The sequence below is a fragment of the Canis lupus genome, chromosome 7 (genome assembly GCF_011100685.1).
Source record: "Canis lupus familiaris isolate Mischka breed German Shepherd chromosome 7, alternate assembly UU_Cfam_GSD_1.0, whole genome shotgun sequence".
NCBI lineage: Eukaryota > Metazoa > Chordata > Mammalia > Carnivora > Canidae > Canis > Canis lupus.
Window position 1 is genome coordinate 21,721,801 of NC_049228.1, and position 17,845 is coordinate 21,739,645.

Genomic DNA, 17,845 nt, shown 5'->3' on the forward strand with positions numbered 1-17,845 from the left:
TGAGTGTTCATTCATTCATTCATTCAGGTTTTAATTCATCCATTTATTCAATAGTTATTTATTGAGTACCTATTATGTGCCAGCTGCTATATATAAGTCCCATTATGTCTTCGATTTTCACATCTCTAAAAAGGAAGCTCAAATAATCTGTGGAAACCCTTCTAGCAATGTCTTTCTCTGGATAATACCAGAACTCTATCTTTGTCTCTCTTGGATAAGCTAACACAAGAAGGAAGATAACTTTCCTCAGGCAAAAAGCATTGTCTGCTTTAAGTGCTACTGCAGAAACTTAAGTGGCAGATGGTCTACTGCCTTGGTGTTTTACACATAGAAACAGGTTGGGAAATGAAAAAAAAGTTAAAGCATGAAATCAGCTAGCTCAATCTTATTTCCTAGATTTATTCAGTATTCGACTTCAACTGAATAATTTCAATTTAGAGAATTTGGAAGCTCTACTAATGTCTCTCCCCTAGCAGAAAGATGATGATCAAAGGTCTTTTGTGAGAAATCTGAGAGATTTTGTGCAGTGAATGTAAGCGAGAAAACTGTGTCATGCTCGAAATGGACCATGACTTTGGAAGAATGAATGTCCCTTCTTCACTTGTCCACAACTTCCATTCTGGTTGGCAAAGTCTTAAACATTAAAGCTCCATTTGCCTGTTTCTTGGAGCCTTGTGAAAATAGGTTTCCAACTATATTAGTCAGTTCTCATTAAATTATGTTGCAGTAACAAGCAACCCCCACAACTCAGTGGCTTACAATAAAAGTTTATTTCCTGATCACGTTTCAGATCGTCTGTGGGTTGGAATGGCACTGCTCCTACAACAAATATATTCTTCCTTTGAGAATCTAGGTTGAAGAAACAGCCACCATCTGGGATAACTATTCTTACGGAAAATGAAAAAGATACGTGGCTGAATCACACAATGGTTCTTATGTAGAATGTGGCATATGTCACTTTGGTTCACATTCAGTTGGCTAAAGCAAGTCTCATGTAGCTTGTGGTCAATGGGGGCAGGGAATATATTCCTTTCACAGGAAGTTTCTGTAAATTGCTATTGCTTGGCAACAGGAAGGGATGCATATTTCTTTTACAGAAAGGGAAAGGAACAATTCAGAACAATAATACAATCTAGCACACCATTTTTTAAATCGAGGTAAAACTGACATGGAACACTGTATTAGTTTCAGGTATACAACGTGATTATTCCATATCTTCACACATTGTGAAGTGATCACCATAATAAGTCTAGTTAACATTCATAACCTTACATAATTATAAAACCTTTTTCTTGTGACGAGAACTTTTAAGATCTACTCTCTTAGCAACTTTCAAATATGCAATACAGTATTGTTAACCTTAGTCATCATGCTGTACATTATATCCGAAGATTTGTTTGTATTCTAACTGGAAGTTTGTAACTTTTGACCTTTTTCACCTATTTCTCCCATCTGCCCCCACCTCTGGTATCTACCAATAAGTTCTCTGTATCTATGAGCTTGGTTTTTTTGTTTGTCTGTGGGCTTTTTTTTTCTTTTTTAATTCCAATATAAGAGAGATCACATAGAATTAGTTTTTCTCTGTCGGATTTATTTTATTTAGCATAATGCCCTTGAGTTTCATCCATGTTGTTACAAATGGCAAGATCTCATTCTTTTTAATGACTGTAGAATCTTCCATCTTCTTTATCCATTCATTCACTGATGGACACTTAGGTCATTTCCATATCTTGGTTATTGTAAATAATGCTGCAATGAACATGGGGGTGCATATATCTTTTTAAATTAGTGTTTTTGTTTCCTTTAGATAAATACCCAAAAGCATAATTGTTGGATCATAGGGTATTTCTGTTTTTCATTTTTTGAGGGACCTCCATACTGTTTTCCATAGTGGTTGTATCAATTTACACTCTACCACAATGCATGGGGGTTCCCTTTTCTTCACATCTTTACCAAGAATTGTTATTTCTTATCTTTTTAATAACCATTCTAACAGGTGAGAGGTAATATCTCATTATGGTTTTGATTTGCATTTCCCTGATGATGAGTGATGTTTAAGCATCTTTTCATGTACCTGTAGGCCATCTCTATGCCTTCTTTGGAAAAATATCTGTTCAGATTTTCTGGCTGCTAATGACCAAAGCAACTGTTTTTGGTTCCCCATCTCCACCACATCATCCCTACCTACACCCTATGCTCTAGCTTTGACAAATTATACTCAATTCCCTATCCTGTTCTTCAGCTCCATGCCATGGCCCATGTGCCATTTCTGTAATGGTTTTCCTCACTCAGTCCACTTGGGTCACTTTCTTTTGCATGAAGATGCATTTCAAAAGTCAGCCATAGCCTGACGTTGCTACTGATCCTCCAGAAGAATTAACTGTTCCCTCCACTGGCATCCCTGAGTCGCACCACTTCAAATACTGTATTGTACTCTTTTATTTACATGTTTGTCTTTTCTGCTAGAACATTAGTTTTCTGAGGGCAAAAACTCTGTCTTAACGATTTCTCTGTACAGTCCATATTGCCTGGCCTGTAGTAGGTGTCCCCCCAAAATACGTTTTTAATCAATGAATGTGATAAACGGAGTAAAGAAATAATAGGCTGCAGGAAGAGGTTGAATAAAAGGTAAGTTATGATAAGCAAAAGTCACACTAACATTCTAGAATTTGAGGCTTGGCATGACTAAACAGTAGCTCTATACTCTGTACTGTGAGGAGGTCAACACAGTCTTGGGGAAAAGCAGCTTTAGTATATATGTTCTTAGGAAGATAAATTTATTATGAAAAAAATATCCTGAATTTAAAAGACCTATGGATTGGCTTTTCCTTGATGTAGTAAATACATCCTTTATAGATGTGCTCTTTAGTATCCTAAATCCTGAGATGTCATGCTGCTCCTGGGGTAATCCAACCCCCTAAAGCTGAATAGGCGGGCAAAGTTAAGGTTAAACGAGTAATTCTATTTGTCTGCTCCACACACCATTGTTTAGCTAGAAAAATTAAATTCCTATGCAAGCCTCTCAGTGTGTTTGATAAATGCTTCAGGTACATGGAACTGTGTGTGAGGCAGGAAGGAGCAAAGCCATTCCCCAACAGCAACATATTTACTAACCTCGCTGAGGAATGTAAGACCTGCACCTGGGATGCCGGGTCGGGAAATAGGTGAACCTGGCAAAGGAGGATGTAGAAGATCTTCGTGCAGTACACTTGCCCTCTCTTCTGTGGCATAGTGTGGCCAGGAGGACAGTGCCTTCTGTGATAGCATCAGGAGCCCTGGGTTCAGATGCCAGCTCCATGGCTTTGAAGCTTGTTACTTTGGACACATTACTTGTTACACTTTGCCTCCCAGTCTTCTCAAGAGTTGCCATGTTTGGAGAACCTTTTATACACAATGCACTGCCATTTCTCGGCTTTAACCTTGCTAGGATTTATTTTTTCTATAGTGGTTAAATACATGACACGAAACTTGCCATTCTAACCATTTGAGACGTACAAGTCAGTGGCATGAAGCGCATTCACAATGCATCTGCGCTAATCTGGCATCAACCCTATGAGGCAGTGTGATCATCCTCTTCCTTCCATAGATAGGGAAACTGGGGCTCTGAGAAGTTAAGATGATTCTTAGAAGATTCTTGGTGCCCAGCAAGTGCTAAATATGAGGCAGCTATAATTATCATTCTTCTTTCAGGTCACCTCCCAGAAGATCCTGTTTAAAGCCTTGGTAAAGGAAAAGAGGGAATGGAAGTTCTAGATTCATTAATTTTTCCTGAGGTAGCAGCCAATAAAAAGAGTGAAAATAGGCGGTACCCTAGCAGCTTTGCCTTTCCTGCACCCAGTAGATGAATGTCCAGGCTCCAGCTTCAGCGCTGATCTCCCAGGGCTGACCCATTCCAACCACAGCCCCTGGAGGAAGGAAATGAGTTAAGACTCTCTTCAGACACGTTTGTATTGATTCTGTCACTTTCGTGCTGCTTGCTGACAGGAGATAGATGGCTCATAACGCAGCTGGGCACAGCACATTACGTCCCCATCTTGGGGCTCCTAAATCATTTCGAAATTTTAAATTCCCTAATCAATATTTTATGGCAAGCACAAGACAGTGATCAGACCTGTTTCTCTCCAGAGTGTGCGATTGCACACTAGGCCTGGTAGATGTGAGTAGCTGGAGGGGTCATGGGAGCGGGGCGCACAAGGCGGGGTGGGGGTGTCCTCCTGAGGACAGTCATTCAGGCAAGCCAGGACCAGAAGGGCCCTTGCAAGTCACATGATCCTAGTGGACTCTTTTAAAGGGGAAGAGGACTGACAAGGTTGATCTTTGGTCACCCAGCTCATGGCCAAAGTGAGACCTAAACACAAGTTGTCTGACTTCTAGACCAAAGCTGTTTCTGTGAAACCACACCTGGCACAGTGCCTGGCACATAGTAGATGCTCAACAAATATTCATTTGGTGTTGAACAATGTTAACACTCACATAAAACCAAAGTTTGAGCCAAATAAACCTTTAAGCTTTATAAGCACTCCCTAAGCACCAGCCCCGGCTCTAAATTCTTTCCATTCCCTCCCATGGAGTAGGGACTATCAGTGTCTTTATTTTACATATGGCAAAACTGAGGCTCTGGGAGGTGGCTTGCTCAAGGTCACACAGCTGGCAAGTGAGGAGGAATCTGCTTTGAAACCCAGACATTTGTGCTTGGACCCTGTGCCTTAACCCCTGTGCTACATTGACCCCTCCCGACCCCACCCTGAGAGACTGAGTAATTTGTTCCCCAGTTGTATTTGGACCCATGTCCACAATGTACCTGTGTGTCATCACATAGAAAAGACAAGTGAAAGAAGAAAAAGGATGTTGTTTCTGTAGTGAGCTGGTAAAGCAGAAAGTAAGCAATTGACTATCAGATCCAAGTTCTTCTTCCTCTTCTTTTTTTTTTTTTAAGATTTTATTTATTTATTCATGAGAGACACACAGAGAGAAAAACACAGCAGGGAGCCTGACGTAGGCCTCGATCCTGGGCCTCCAGGATCATGTCCTGGGCTGAAGGTGGCACTAAACCCCTGAGCTGCCGGGGCTGCCCAGATCCAAGTTCTTCGATGACACTGGGTAAAGAAAGATGCTGAAAGCAAAGGCCAGACTTGGGGGGTGTTCAGAGGAAGTAGCAGCTGGGTGGGAGGACGCAGCCCTGGTTTCCTGAGGCTTATAGAGGGAAGTAGGTGTTCAGCAAAGGAATTTTGGTGATGCTGGCAATCAGCAGGCCTGTTAAAGGGCAGCAGTAGAGAAAGAAAGAAAGAGTAAGAAAGAAGAAAAGAAAGAAAGAAAGAAAGAAAGAAAGAAAGAAAGAAGGAAGGAAAGAAAGAAAGAAAGAAAGAAAGAAAGAAAGAAAGAAAGAAAGGAGGAGGGAGGGAGGGAGGGAGGGAGGGAGGGAGGGAGGGAGGGAAAAAGCAAGCAAGCCAGCCTGTCCACTGGCTCATGAAGCCTTCGGTATAGGATGTGGCCCCTCCCTGCCTTCTCCTGCTGTTTGCCCCCCTGACTGCACTCCAGGATTCCTGCAGCAGGACCTCCTTTACCACCAGTTGTTTTCTTGGTCTGACATGCTTCTCCACATAGTTTTCCCACTTCTGGCTCCTGCTTGTGATTTGGATCTCAGCCTACAACATTGCTTGTGCAGGGAGGCCTTCCTTGCTCACCTGGTCTAAACCAAGAGCAGGGCCCTTCATCTTGAGTGTCTAGGACTGTTCGTGACGTGCAGTAGGTGATGAGCAAATACCAGCTGAATGAAAAGTAGGGATTTAGGGATGTTTTGAAGACCGGCCCCTCTGGAGTCAGGCAGAGCACACTGCAACTAGAGCTGGGTAAGAAAAAAAATTGTAAAATAGCCCTGCCAGAGCCCTGCCCCACTCACTGGCCTGTGAGTGACCATCTTCTGGGTCACAGATCTCACTTGCCACCTCCTAGGGAAGTTCATGCCACGTTTGGGCAACTCTGACAGCTGCAAAATTCTCCTTATTTGGGCATGAAACCTGACCCTTTGTAGCTTCTACCCATTTATTGGTCTTGATTTAAATCCTGGGGCTCCCTGGAAGCTATGCTCCATCAGCAGAAAGCTCCCGAGGCACAGGGAGCCTCACTGTTGTGGGCCAGCTGTGCAGGCGAGACCGTAGGGAATAACTGTCGGGTCTGAGCCGCAGGGATCTTATGATACACCGTGTAGAAGTTTTAGCTGTCAGAATTAGCTTGCTTTTCCAAGGAAACACGCCGGGAATTCTGGGTCAATGTTCTTGCAATCCTCCTAGAGCAGTAGGAGGTTTTGCCAAGAGCAAGGAAGGAAAGCCAAGGACTTGGCTGTTTTCCCTTTAAAAACCCTATTACAGATGTGGCGGTGAGAATAGCATTCTCTTCCATTCTCACATTGTTTGATGTGTTGCAAAGCCCTTTCAGGCATGTGATGGGGTCCTCTCATCAATCTTATCACTGCCTCCAGAGAAGAAAGGATTTGCCTAAGATACTCTGCCAGCAAGAGTTCAACACCCCTGACCCTCCCCAAACGTTTTACTCACACACTACAGATACTATGCATGACTTTAGGCTTACCTGTGAGTATAGAGTCATGCTTCTTAGACCTGGGTGCATAGAAGTCACCTGGAAAGTCTGTTAAAACACAGATTCCTAGAGATTCTGGTTGCATAGGTCTGGGGTGGAGCCCGGGTTTAACAAACACTCAAGTGATGCTGATGCTGGGGTGCACCTGCCAAGATGGCTGTGGCCTCTCTCTGAAAGCCAGTAAATTACAGGTTAGTAAAAAAAAGCATTCTGCATAAGGTGTCTCGTTTGATCTTTCAATAACCCCATGAGATAACTACATTTATATTTCCTGTTTCATAGACGAGAAAGTAGTGGTGCAGGGAGATCAAGTAACTCACCTGTAGTGCTTCATCTGGTAAGTGGCGGAGTCTGAATTTTGCTGGATGTCAGAGCAATGAATTTGGCCACAATGCCGTGCTCCTTCCTGGAAGTGAGAGGGGTTTCTGGTTAACTGGGTTTCCTATCCTCCCTGGAAGAAGGACCCTACTTACCACTGGGCACTAAGATGAAAGCTGAAGTCGCTTGGGTTTGGGAAAGAGACTAAACCTCCTTCCAGGAAGTCAAGCTTGTCTTGGCATCTAGGGGCTCTCTATTCTACCTTAGAGCAGACATCAGACCATACCCACAGGATCACTTTAAACTTCTGCTAAGCTCCAAATCCTATTGTACAGGGTGGAGCAACCTCAGGCAAGACTGCCAGGCAAGTTTATTATGGAAACCTCCAACCCCACGCACCCCTGCCTGAGCCCCCTGCCTCCCCTCCTTCCCTTCTCCATCCTCCACCGTCCCCCTAAAAGGGTTTACCTCTGCGGGGCTCCCACTGCTCTCTCCTCCCTGCCTTCCCTAGTAGACTTTTGGAACTTTCCTGCTTTTTGAACTTTCGAACAGAATGACAATTATTCAACTCTGAAAATGAAAAGGTTAGCAAGTTCATGAGCAGCTCCTTGCACAGTTTTCACATGTAAAAGAGGATTAAGGGAGAAAGCAAAGATTAACCAATAGAATTCATTTCTAGATGCTGAAATTCTGGCATCAAGATGTGTGGGCAGGATGATTTGGGACAGGGGTTTTCCTTCCTTTCCTCCCTGTACTTTCCCTTCATGGAGCTGAGCATGACTTTGTCCTGTATTTATTTGTGGAGCTGCCTGTTTAACGACTGCCTTCCCGTTGAACTAGGAGCTCCATAGGGGAATAGAGACTTCATCTGTTTTGCTCTTGCTCTTGTCCAAAGCCAAAACATGTAGTGGGTTTGAAACTTACAACTTAGATGTGCAAAGCGTAATGTTATTTTCTTATAACTGCCACTAGCCATCATTTTTTTGCTATTGTGAAAGACTTATTCTTCGTAATTAAAGGTAGCATAGTCAAATTCTGGCTTGATTTTTAGTCTTTTTTTTCCCCTAATTACTCAGATAGTTAAAACTCATTTTATTTTGAAAAGGCTTTATTTACTTGAGAGAATGAGAGAGAGAGAGAGAGAGAGTGCACAAGTCAGGAGGGTAAAGGGAGAAGGAGAAGCAGGTTTCCTGCTGAGCAGGGAGCCCGATGTGGAGCTCAATCCCGGGACCCTGGGATCGTGACCTGAGCCTAAGGCAGACTCTTAACCAACTGAGCCACTCAGGTGCCCCAAAACTCACTTAACTTAAATTTAAACTTTCTATCAGTACCCTTGTCCCTGATCAACTGTTCCCTCTTCTTCTACCTGGGATGGCACCTGCCAGTAGGAATCATGGTACCAAGAGGTGGGAAGATTCCTGTCTGGTTCGTCTTCTGGCCTCTGGTCCTGGCTAGCCTCTGAGGTAGAGTAGCTGGTCCTACCAGGTTTGTGAGCATTACCCTCTCTTATCACTGCACTGGTTGCCTTTGTATCTGCAGCTGGTGTAATGTATGGTCTGTCCTCCTGGTTCAGAACAAGGGACCCTGACCAATGCCCAATCAATTCGTGATAGGGAGACTTTCTTTCCACTTGGATTCTGTAAGCAACCATCTGGAGAGGTGCCCTAGAAGGGACAGGTGGAGTCCTCTCAGGACATCCACCTTACATAACTCTCTCTACTCTGTGATTTTTTTCCCTTGAGCTTCTCCTCCTTCATTGGAGGTAAACTCTTCCCACTTCATGTTTTCCATCCTGCCTACAGAATTCAGAAAGACTCTTTCATCTTCTCAAGTGCCTAGTTCTTGTACTGGAAAACTACGTCTCTCAAGATTAATATCTTTTCTGTGAATTTAAAAAACTAAACTTTAATGTTAAAGCCTTCTTCTTGGAAAATTTAATCCCTTGTTTGCTCTTTACTTCACCCACCCCACATCATGGATAAATAGACTATGAGGATGGAGGGCTGGTGGGCAACAGAAACCATAAAATTATCAGAAATGAAACATATGTAGAATAACATTATAAAATATTATTCTCATTAACTGCAAGCACAAGTATTTATGAATAAACAATAATAGTGTGGACTCAGTAAATTCTGGGCTAAAATCAGGGCTCGTTTTGTAGTCCTTAGAGCCTCAGGATGTTGAATAAATGAGGACCGATTGGCACTCTAAGACACCACATGCTAGGGAGAGTCCAGAGTAACATGGTAATGATTATGACAATAACATTTCATTTACTAGTGGTTTTTTCTACAGACTATTTTATAATTTATCCTTTATTTTATTAAGCAATACATTGTGTGAAGCATAGGGCTAGGACATGTTCCTATGCAAGAAGACAAAATTTATGAAGTTGCCAGCATTTATAAATTTCCCTTTTTTTCCAGCCCATCAAAAATAATCTTATTATCTAGTCCTTTTTTCTCCCCTTGAAGAAATGCAGAGTCTCAGGCACCCTTCCAGGTTTGGTGATTCTGAATCTGCATTTTAATGAGTAAATTATACTCATTGTGTAGTGGAGAAGCAGCTCTGATATAAATTATATTGACTCATGCCCTACCTTCTGACCCTGTGACAGGTGTGCACTTGGCTTCTGATTCTTTGCCTCCGATCCTGCCCTCTATCCCTTCTCTCCCAGGAGGTTGGGAGCTGAGGATCCTTTGGTTTACCTTGTAAAGACTTGCTCTGCCTTGTGCTGACAAGACATTTGCATTTCAGGGTCTTGTTTAGCTTTGCATTGCACTTCAGCACAGAACTTGAAGTTTCTCCAAGCAATGGTCTCTTGGGGGAATGTCGGCAGGAAGAAGAGAGGCAGCTTTCCTTTGGTGACATTCTGTCTCTGAAGATCTGGATCTGGGCTTCATATCTGTTGCTCCCCAACTGTGCTGATGAGATCACTGTGATCCCATTATTCTCCTTGCTGAGCACAAATAGAGCTCATCCAAGTTTGAACCTCCCCCACCAAGATTTCCAGATGAGGGTGGAGGAGTCTGTCCCCCTGTCCCCAGGGAGGTTATCCCTCCCCTTGCGTGGATGTTCCCTGTAGTTTACCTACCAGAGAGAGAGGTACACAGTAGCTGTTGGCTGTGCTCAGTTGCTGATTGAGATGAAGCATCATTATAACAGTCACTTTTTATTTAGCACCTTCTGTATACCAGGCACTGTGCTAGGTTTTATGATTTCCATTTTACAGCCAATGAAACTAATTCTTAGAAACATTAAATGAGGTGCTCAAGGCCATATGATTAGTAAGTGGCTGAGCTGGGATACAATTCCATGTTCATACTCTGAATTTCATACTTCTCTCACATCACTTTTTTTTGGACATTCTTCTCTTTAAGGGCTGACGGTTCCGAAGTTCTCTTTGTCAAAGAGATGGACTCTTGTGATTTTAATCTTTGCAGACCTCTAGTGCAGTGGTTCTCAAATACTAGTACACATCAGAATCAGTGGTGGGCTTGTTAATACACTGATTTAGCAGTTATGGGGTTGCGCCAGAGCATTTGTATTTCTCACAAGTTTCCAGGTGATGCTGTTGCCGCTGGTAACAGCTGCGCTTTGAGAACCACTGTCTTAGTGGATTAGGGAAGCCCGGAAGTGTGGGAACGAGGCACCCATTGCTCCCAGCCCCTCTGGTCCAGGGTGCCAGTGGGGCGATGCTGCTGTAGCACCTGTGGCTTGTTGAGTGCTTCCTGAAAATTATTTCACAGGAGAGCAGAAAGGTGGTTATTTGCAACTGTTTCAATTTAGTGTCTCTCATCTGGGTAGTATTTAGGCTGGTCTACTGCCCTAAACTCGTGAGGGTCACCTGCTAACAAGCTAAGATCTTTAAAAGAAAAACATTAGTAAAGGCCTGGAAACTGAAAGCATGTTGATTTATGGGCATTTCCCAGGAACTGGTAATCCACTTCAGAGGGGAAAAAAAGCCCTGGCTCATTCTTCCAACTGGATGGTTTATCCAAAATTTATGAGATTTGTAGAAATAGGATTCACCATTTGCCTTTCCTTAGAGATTTTTTTTTAAGTGTATAGCTAAGGTTCCAAACAGGGTCAACTTTGAATTTTTATCATGAGACATCAAACATGTTTCGGTGGACCACTAGGAGTCTATATATATATGGCAACCCAATAGGCATTCAGTCAGAGAGAGTCCTGATGTATGGAGTGTTGGGGCTAGGAGGGTTGGGCTGTGGAGTTAGATAGGGCTGGTTATGAATGCTGACTCTGCCATTTAACAGCTGAGAGTCCATAGACATATTACTTAACTTGTCTGGGCCTCATTGTCTCCAGAAGCAAGGCTGATACAAAAAATATTTAGCCAACAGATACGGCATGGGCATCAACTAGTCAGAATGGATGGAAGCCAAATCAGAAGCAATGCCAGCTGTAAACAAGCCAGAACCAGTGTGGACTGGCTTGCATTTTCAAATATGATGTGGATTCCATCTGTGGTTTATCTCTGCAGGAGAAATGGGTTTTACTCAGTAAGGAAGAGATCGATGTGTGTGTGTGGGTGTGTATGTGTGTGCACGTGTGTGTGTGCACGCACATGCATGTGTGTGCTGTGTTCTCAGCAAACAGCAGGAAGCTTTCCTGGGAGTGGAAAGGAAGCTCTCCTTTGGAAGCCACACAGTTGCAGGGTCAGGAGAGATACTTCTTTTGGAAACCTTGGACCATAGCCAGTTTGGCCCATCCCACTCCCTTTCCACAGTCTTGTAGCCAGTGGATGTGAAGCCACGAATGAGAGAGGATCCCACTGATTGATTCATCTTACTATGCTATCTTTGGGGAGAGGCAAGGCCAGGAGCTATTGAATATGCAGAATATACTGAATTTATAGAAATGATTGCCTGAGATATTAAAGAGCGCAAAAGAATGTGTAAAGGCCTCCTCCCCCATATGCAGTAGAGGACCTGAGCACTCTTTGTACTGTCATACGACCATTGGCTGCACTGGTTTATTTTTTTCTGGGAAAAAGGACAATCCTAGTACTTATAGGCTTGAGTTGAGAAAGAAATGAGCTAATCGATGTGAAACACCTAGCACATGGTAGGAACTTAACAAAAGAAAATTCCATGTTGGACCACTGATCTCCCAGGGCATGTACTTCATAGGGCAGGAGCTCTTTTGGGGCTTGGAGGGGGCTCAGTCTACTGCCTGAGGGCCAATGGAGGAACGGGCTTTACCTGCTGTATAGACCTTCCTCACCTACCTGAGCAGGTCCTTCTGGGAAACTTGTACTAAGTTCTAAGCCAGATGAGCTATTTATTATGCTGGGAGAATAAGTCAAATAAATGTACTGTTGCCTTCTAACAAGCATGGTGGAGGATCTTCCTATTTGGGGCCTCATGAGAGAGTTTCAAAGTTGGTGGCAGTAGTGTACCCTCTGTGCAAACAGCTTGGGCAGCTGCAGAGGTCACAGTGTGGCTGGCAATGGGCTGAGTAATTGGGTCAGCATCTACAAAGATGGAAGGCATCCATGGGGTAGCTGCACACCTTAGTGTCCTCCCAGTGTCAACCCTCACAGGGGCACATGGTGGCTACAGGAGAGCAGGTGGGAAGAAGAGCTACTTTGCTCTAGCTCTTGGAACAGCCAGTGATTCAGGCTACTGCAGCCCCCCAAGAACCTGAGGAGAGCCAGGCATCCAGCCACGGGGCACATGGAGGTGCAGAGCCAGAACCTTCTATTGTCTTTGTGCTCACCTGGACTGCCATGTCTGGGAAACAGCCACTGACTCCATCTGCATCCTTGGACATTTTTATCTCAGACACTGTAGTCTTTGCCTTTCTTTGGACTATTTTACAAGCTGGCCACTCTGTCCGCCATGAAGCTTGTTTGTCTCTTAAATCATGTGATTTGCTCCTTTGGTCATCCTCTTGGAAGTCTCCTTCCTTCACCTGCCTCTTTACCTTTCATGACCATTCTCATTCTCCCTCTGGGCAACTTTAGTCTCAAGAGTTCAATTGCCCTGTGCATGGACGATCCCCTAAATCTCCATCTCCATCTCCAGCCATATACTCTTTCTTCAATATTTGGATGTCCTCTGAATATTCCTCTTCCTGCCTGGGTCATTGTACCAACCTTCATACTTGGGTCTCGCTTCAGGCTCACTGTCTTCCAACTCACACTCTTTCTGCTGCCCAAATGGTTTGTTTTGCTTTTCCCCAAAGTACCCATTAGATCCTATCCCTAAGCAGTTTCAATGACTCACCAATACCAAATGCCTAGTATGGTGTTGTTTGTTTAGATTTATTTATTTGAGAGAGAGAGAGAGAGAGAGAGAATTAATGAGCAGGAAGGGCAGAGGGAGAGGAAGAGAGAATCTCAAGTAGACTCCACACTGAGTATGGAGCCTGACAGGGTGCTTGATCTCACAAACCTGAGATCATGACTGGAGCTTAAACCAAGAGTTGGACACTTAACTGACTGTGCTACCCAGGCTCCCTTGCCTAGTATGGTTTAAAAGCATCTGTTCCTCAAAGGGTTAAAAGAACTACCCTACGACCCAGCAATTGTATTACTGGGGATTTATCCCAAAGATACAGATGCAGTGAAAAGCCAAGACACCTGCCCCCCAATGTTTATAGCAGCAATGTCCACGGTGGCCAAACTGTGGAAGGAGCCTCGGTGTCCATCGACAGATGAATGGATACAGAAGATGTGGTTTATGTATACAATGGAATATTACTCAGCCATTAGAAATGACAAATACCCACCATTTGCTTCGACGTGGATGGAACTGGAGGGTATTATGCTGAGTGAAGTAAGTCAATCAGAGAAGGACAATCATCATATGGTTTTACTCAAATGGGAAATATAAAAAAAGTGAAAGGGATTATAGGGGAAAGGAGAGAAAATGAGTGGAAATATCAGAGAGGGTGACAAAACGTGAGAGACTCCTAACTTTGGGAAATGATCAAAGGGTAGTGGAAGGGGAGGTGGGCAGGGGTTAGGGTGACTGGGTGATGGGTACTGAGGGGAACACTTGACGGGATGAACACTGGGTGTTATACTATATGTTGCCAAATCGAACTCCAATACAAATTTACAAAAAAAAAAAAAAAAAAAAAAAAAAAAAAAGAAAAGAAAGAAAGAAAGAAAGAAAGAAAGAAAGAAAAGAAAGAAAAGCATCTTGCTATTTGGGGTCTGCTTCCTTGCCAGCCTCATTTCTTGTTATTCTCCCACCTAACTCCCACTCTGGCCTAACTGAACTTGTTCTATTTCTCAAATATACTGTGCGTTTCTACTTCACTATGCCTTTAGACATGCTGTTATCTTTTTTTTTTTTTAAACATTTTACTTATTTATTTGAGAGAGTGAGACTGCGAGAGAGCATGGCAGGGAGGGGCAAAGAGAGAGGGAGAGGGAGAAGCAGGCTCCTTGCTGAGCAGGCAGGGAGCCTGACTTGGAGCTTGATCCCAGAACCCTGGGATCATGACTTGAGCAGATGCTTAATTGACTGAGCCACCCAGGCGCCCCAACATGCTGTTCTCTTCTCCCAGAACATTCTTCCTCTCCTGTATCCTGGTGACTTCTTTGTCGTTCAGACTTGGTTGTAGAAGCACCTCTGCTATGAAGTGCTATGTGGCACCTGTGCAGTCACATAGGACCCCATGCTCAGAAGACTCCTACATTTGGTTTACTGCTCTGCTGTTGCCATCTTAAAATTCCTAGTAATTGTTTTTTGACACAAGGCCCTGCCTTTTTATTTTGCACTGGAGCCCGTAAATTATGTATCTTGTGCTGCTGACACTTCCAAGCCCCATACACACAGCACAGTCAAGACACTTATGAGGTTGTACTGCAGTGGTTGTTATGTGTCTGCTTCACCCACTGGCCTGTGGACTCCTTGGGGGCGGGGACTATGTCTTATTTATCTCTATTCCCCAGCCTGCAGGGCAATGGATGACACACAGTAGGGACTCAATAAATGCTTGCTGACAGCATTAATTCACGTCTGGGCATCTTTTTTTCCCTTAGTCTGTGAGAACAGCCTTTCCCTTTTAAAAATATTTACCATGTGAAACTGGAAACGGTGAACTCCAGGTTCAACTTTACTTTTTTTTATTCAACTTGGCTTTATGAGCTAATGTAAGTCCATTTACTTCTTGAAGCCCCAGTTTCCTTATCTGTAGGGTGAAGGGCATGATGGAACAACCCAGCACACGAAGGGTTGCTCACCTGTGGCTCTCAAGTTCTTGCACCTGTCTCCCATTCCCTGAATTCTAGGTCTCTCTCTCAGGATGGTTGAGGATTATCATTCTTTGTCCTTGTTTTTCTTCACCTTCTCCCTCACTCTCCGTCTTTTGTTTTCCACCAGGAAAGGCAAGGCCAGACTCTTCACTCAGCAGAGGCAGTGTTTGTTGACATTTGGGAAAAAAAATTGAAGAGAAAAGTCAAAGATCCTTCAAAATCATGGTGTTTGAATATTTAAAGACGATGAATGCTAGAAACATTGACAGGTCCTGTGTCAGGCTTCATTCTGATCCCTTGGCCCATTATTTAGTCTCTAAAAACAAAAGTAGCTCCACTTCCAGGGGCCTTGTGCAGAACAAATGTGCTATTCAGCTTTCCTGCCCAACCGCTCCCTCCCCCCGCTGCCCTGCTGCCCTGCTGCTATAATTCTAGGACTCTTCCTCACCCTGGGTGTATCCGGGGTGGGTGAGGGAGCCGAGATGGGAGGAGGACCGGGTAGATGGGCTCTGGGATCCCCACCCCCACCACCTTCACTATTTTTCCATATTGGGGTTCTGTGTAAGATTTCACTGGAGAAAAGGGATTGTAATACTAGAAAATGCATGAAAGCCTCTGTCTGCTGACCCAGGGTCAGATCTCAGTCTGGGTGTGGGGCCTAGCAGGTTGTACTGATTCAGTGGCATGACTCTTGTCAATAAAAAAGAATACAAATTACTAATGCTCGCTGTTCTTACTCTCAGCCAAATCATGATGGAAGAGTAGGGTTCTTGGGCTGGCCTGCTCACCATTTTTCCCTGGCCACAGGCTGGGGGTCAAATTCCTTGGCAAGAGCTAGGATGGAGCTGTTGATAACATTGCCATGGACATTAATGGCCTTGGACCCCACTTATTATGTGCTTGCTAGGAGGCCACACACAACAGGACAGGGGGCAGGGAATTCTGCTTGTCCCAAACACCCCTGTCCTCTTATCCCCAGATCCAATAATAATAATAATTATTATTTTTTTTCCCCAGAGAACCATCTGGTCAGCCCAGACATGGAAAATCATGGGACACAGGAAGGCAGGTGGTGTCAAGCAGAGACAGTGTGGAAGTCCCCAGTCTGATAGACCTGAGTTTGAGGCCCATCCTGTTGCTTAGCTAGCAACAGCCCTGAAGCAGCTAAATGGGCCCAGTGCCATGTTACATCCTATGGGCAATAAAAAGGAATTTGCATCTTGGTTTGGGAGAAAAAAATCTTAATTTCTGGGTAGCTGGATAGTTCTCTGACTTTCTTCACCTCTACGCCCTCAACAAGCCACAAAGAAACCCAGAAGTTGAGGAGGAGTTGCTGGGCACAGTACCTTCCACCGGCAGGAAGGTGAGGAGGGGTGACGGCATCTGATAGAATACTCAGCTCAAAACCGCGTTAACGGGATAATTGCGTGTCATTTCAGCAGGCCTGGTGATGCGTCTTGGCAGGAAATGAATCTTTGCAGCTTGAGATGTATCTGGTATGTTTAGATATTTGGGGAGAGAGCAAAGTGCAAACTTGGATGGTAAACCCCAAAGTCCTTCCTCCCATACATGAACCCACAGCCTAGGAACACAGGTCTGGGAGCAGAAATCGGGGGCAGAGGAGGGCGATCTTTGACCCACCACAGACAGCAGAGCCTGAGTAATGGAGGTCTTGGGGCTCTGTGCTATGTGGTTGGAGGGAGTGGGTTCTGGGTGGGTGGGGGAGGGTAAGGAAGGGAGAACTTCAGGGAAGGGATGGGTAAGATGAGGACTGACGGAAAAGGAAGAAAGAGCAGCTTAGGGACAGAGGGCTTGGTCTCACAGCAGACTTCTCTGGGTCCCGGGGCAGGGGGGTCCACGTGCAAACTGCAGGCATTATGGGAGTTCAACCTCCCATAAGGAGTGAGGGTTTCTTGAGACACCAAGGATGCCTCATGGAACAGGGCAGGGTTTGACCTGAACTTGAAGGACCAGAAGATTCTATAGGCAGTTCGGGGGGATTGGTGAGGACATTCCGTGTGCAATACTACTATAGCTAAGCTGGCACATTTTCAGTCCTAACCTCTCCCGTCTCCTATCCTTCTCCCTCCAACTGAGCCCATACATTTCACTCTTGACCTGGCAGGGGCCCTGGCCCCTTCTCCTCACTGACAAGCCTGGAACCTTTATGCAAACCTGGGACTGTCTCTTTCTGGGGTTTGGAGGCAACACAAACAAGGTGTACCCTGCCTCAGAAGTCTAAACAGAGGAAGGCATATTTCACATTTCCAATTATGACACAATCTGGTCGGTGTGGAAGTGGGAGCCTGTTGACTATAACAGCCCAGCTGTTCTTGTCTTCCCGACAGCGTCAAAGTATCTTCTGAGCAGAGGGGTGAACAGTTTGATGTTCTAATGGGAGTCCTCCAGGATGGCCCTAGGGGAGCAGTGTGCTCTGGTAGCGCAACCCTGGGGGGGCCACCGTGTTCCACCCTGCACAATGCATTTCTAAATGCCATTATTTGCCAAGAGGAGTAAGTCCCATATTTTTCTTTTTTCTTTTCTTTTCTTTTCTTTTCTTTCTTTCTTTCTTTCTTTCTTTCTTTCTTTCTTTCTTTCTTTCTTTCTTTCTTTCTTTCTTTCTTTCTTTCTTTCTCTTCTTTCAGATTTTATTTATTTATCCATGAGAAACATAGGCAGAGGGAGAAGCAGGGT

The 17,845-nt window shown here is 44.3% G+C and overlaps 1 long non-coding RNA gene across 3 annotated transcripts in view; it reads left to right on the top strand.

The window, feature by feature from the left end:
• Nucleotides 1-17,845, top strand: part of LOC102156735 — an 80,863-nt gene that overhangs the window by 20,286 nt on the left and 42,732 nt on the right. Inside the window, exons 1-2 of one of the 3 annotated variants that reach the window (XR_005362040.1) lie at nt 14,916-15,420; nt 16,169-16,514. This is a non-coding gene — a long non-coding RNA (uncharacterized LOC102156735). Of the gene's footprint in view, nt 1-14,915; nt 16,515-17,845 lie in introns of those variants that run through there. The other 2 variants (XR_005362041.1, XR_005362039.1) reach the window with 2 other exon arrangements.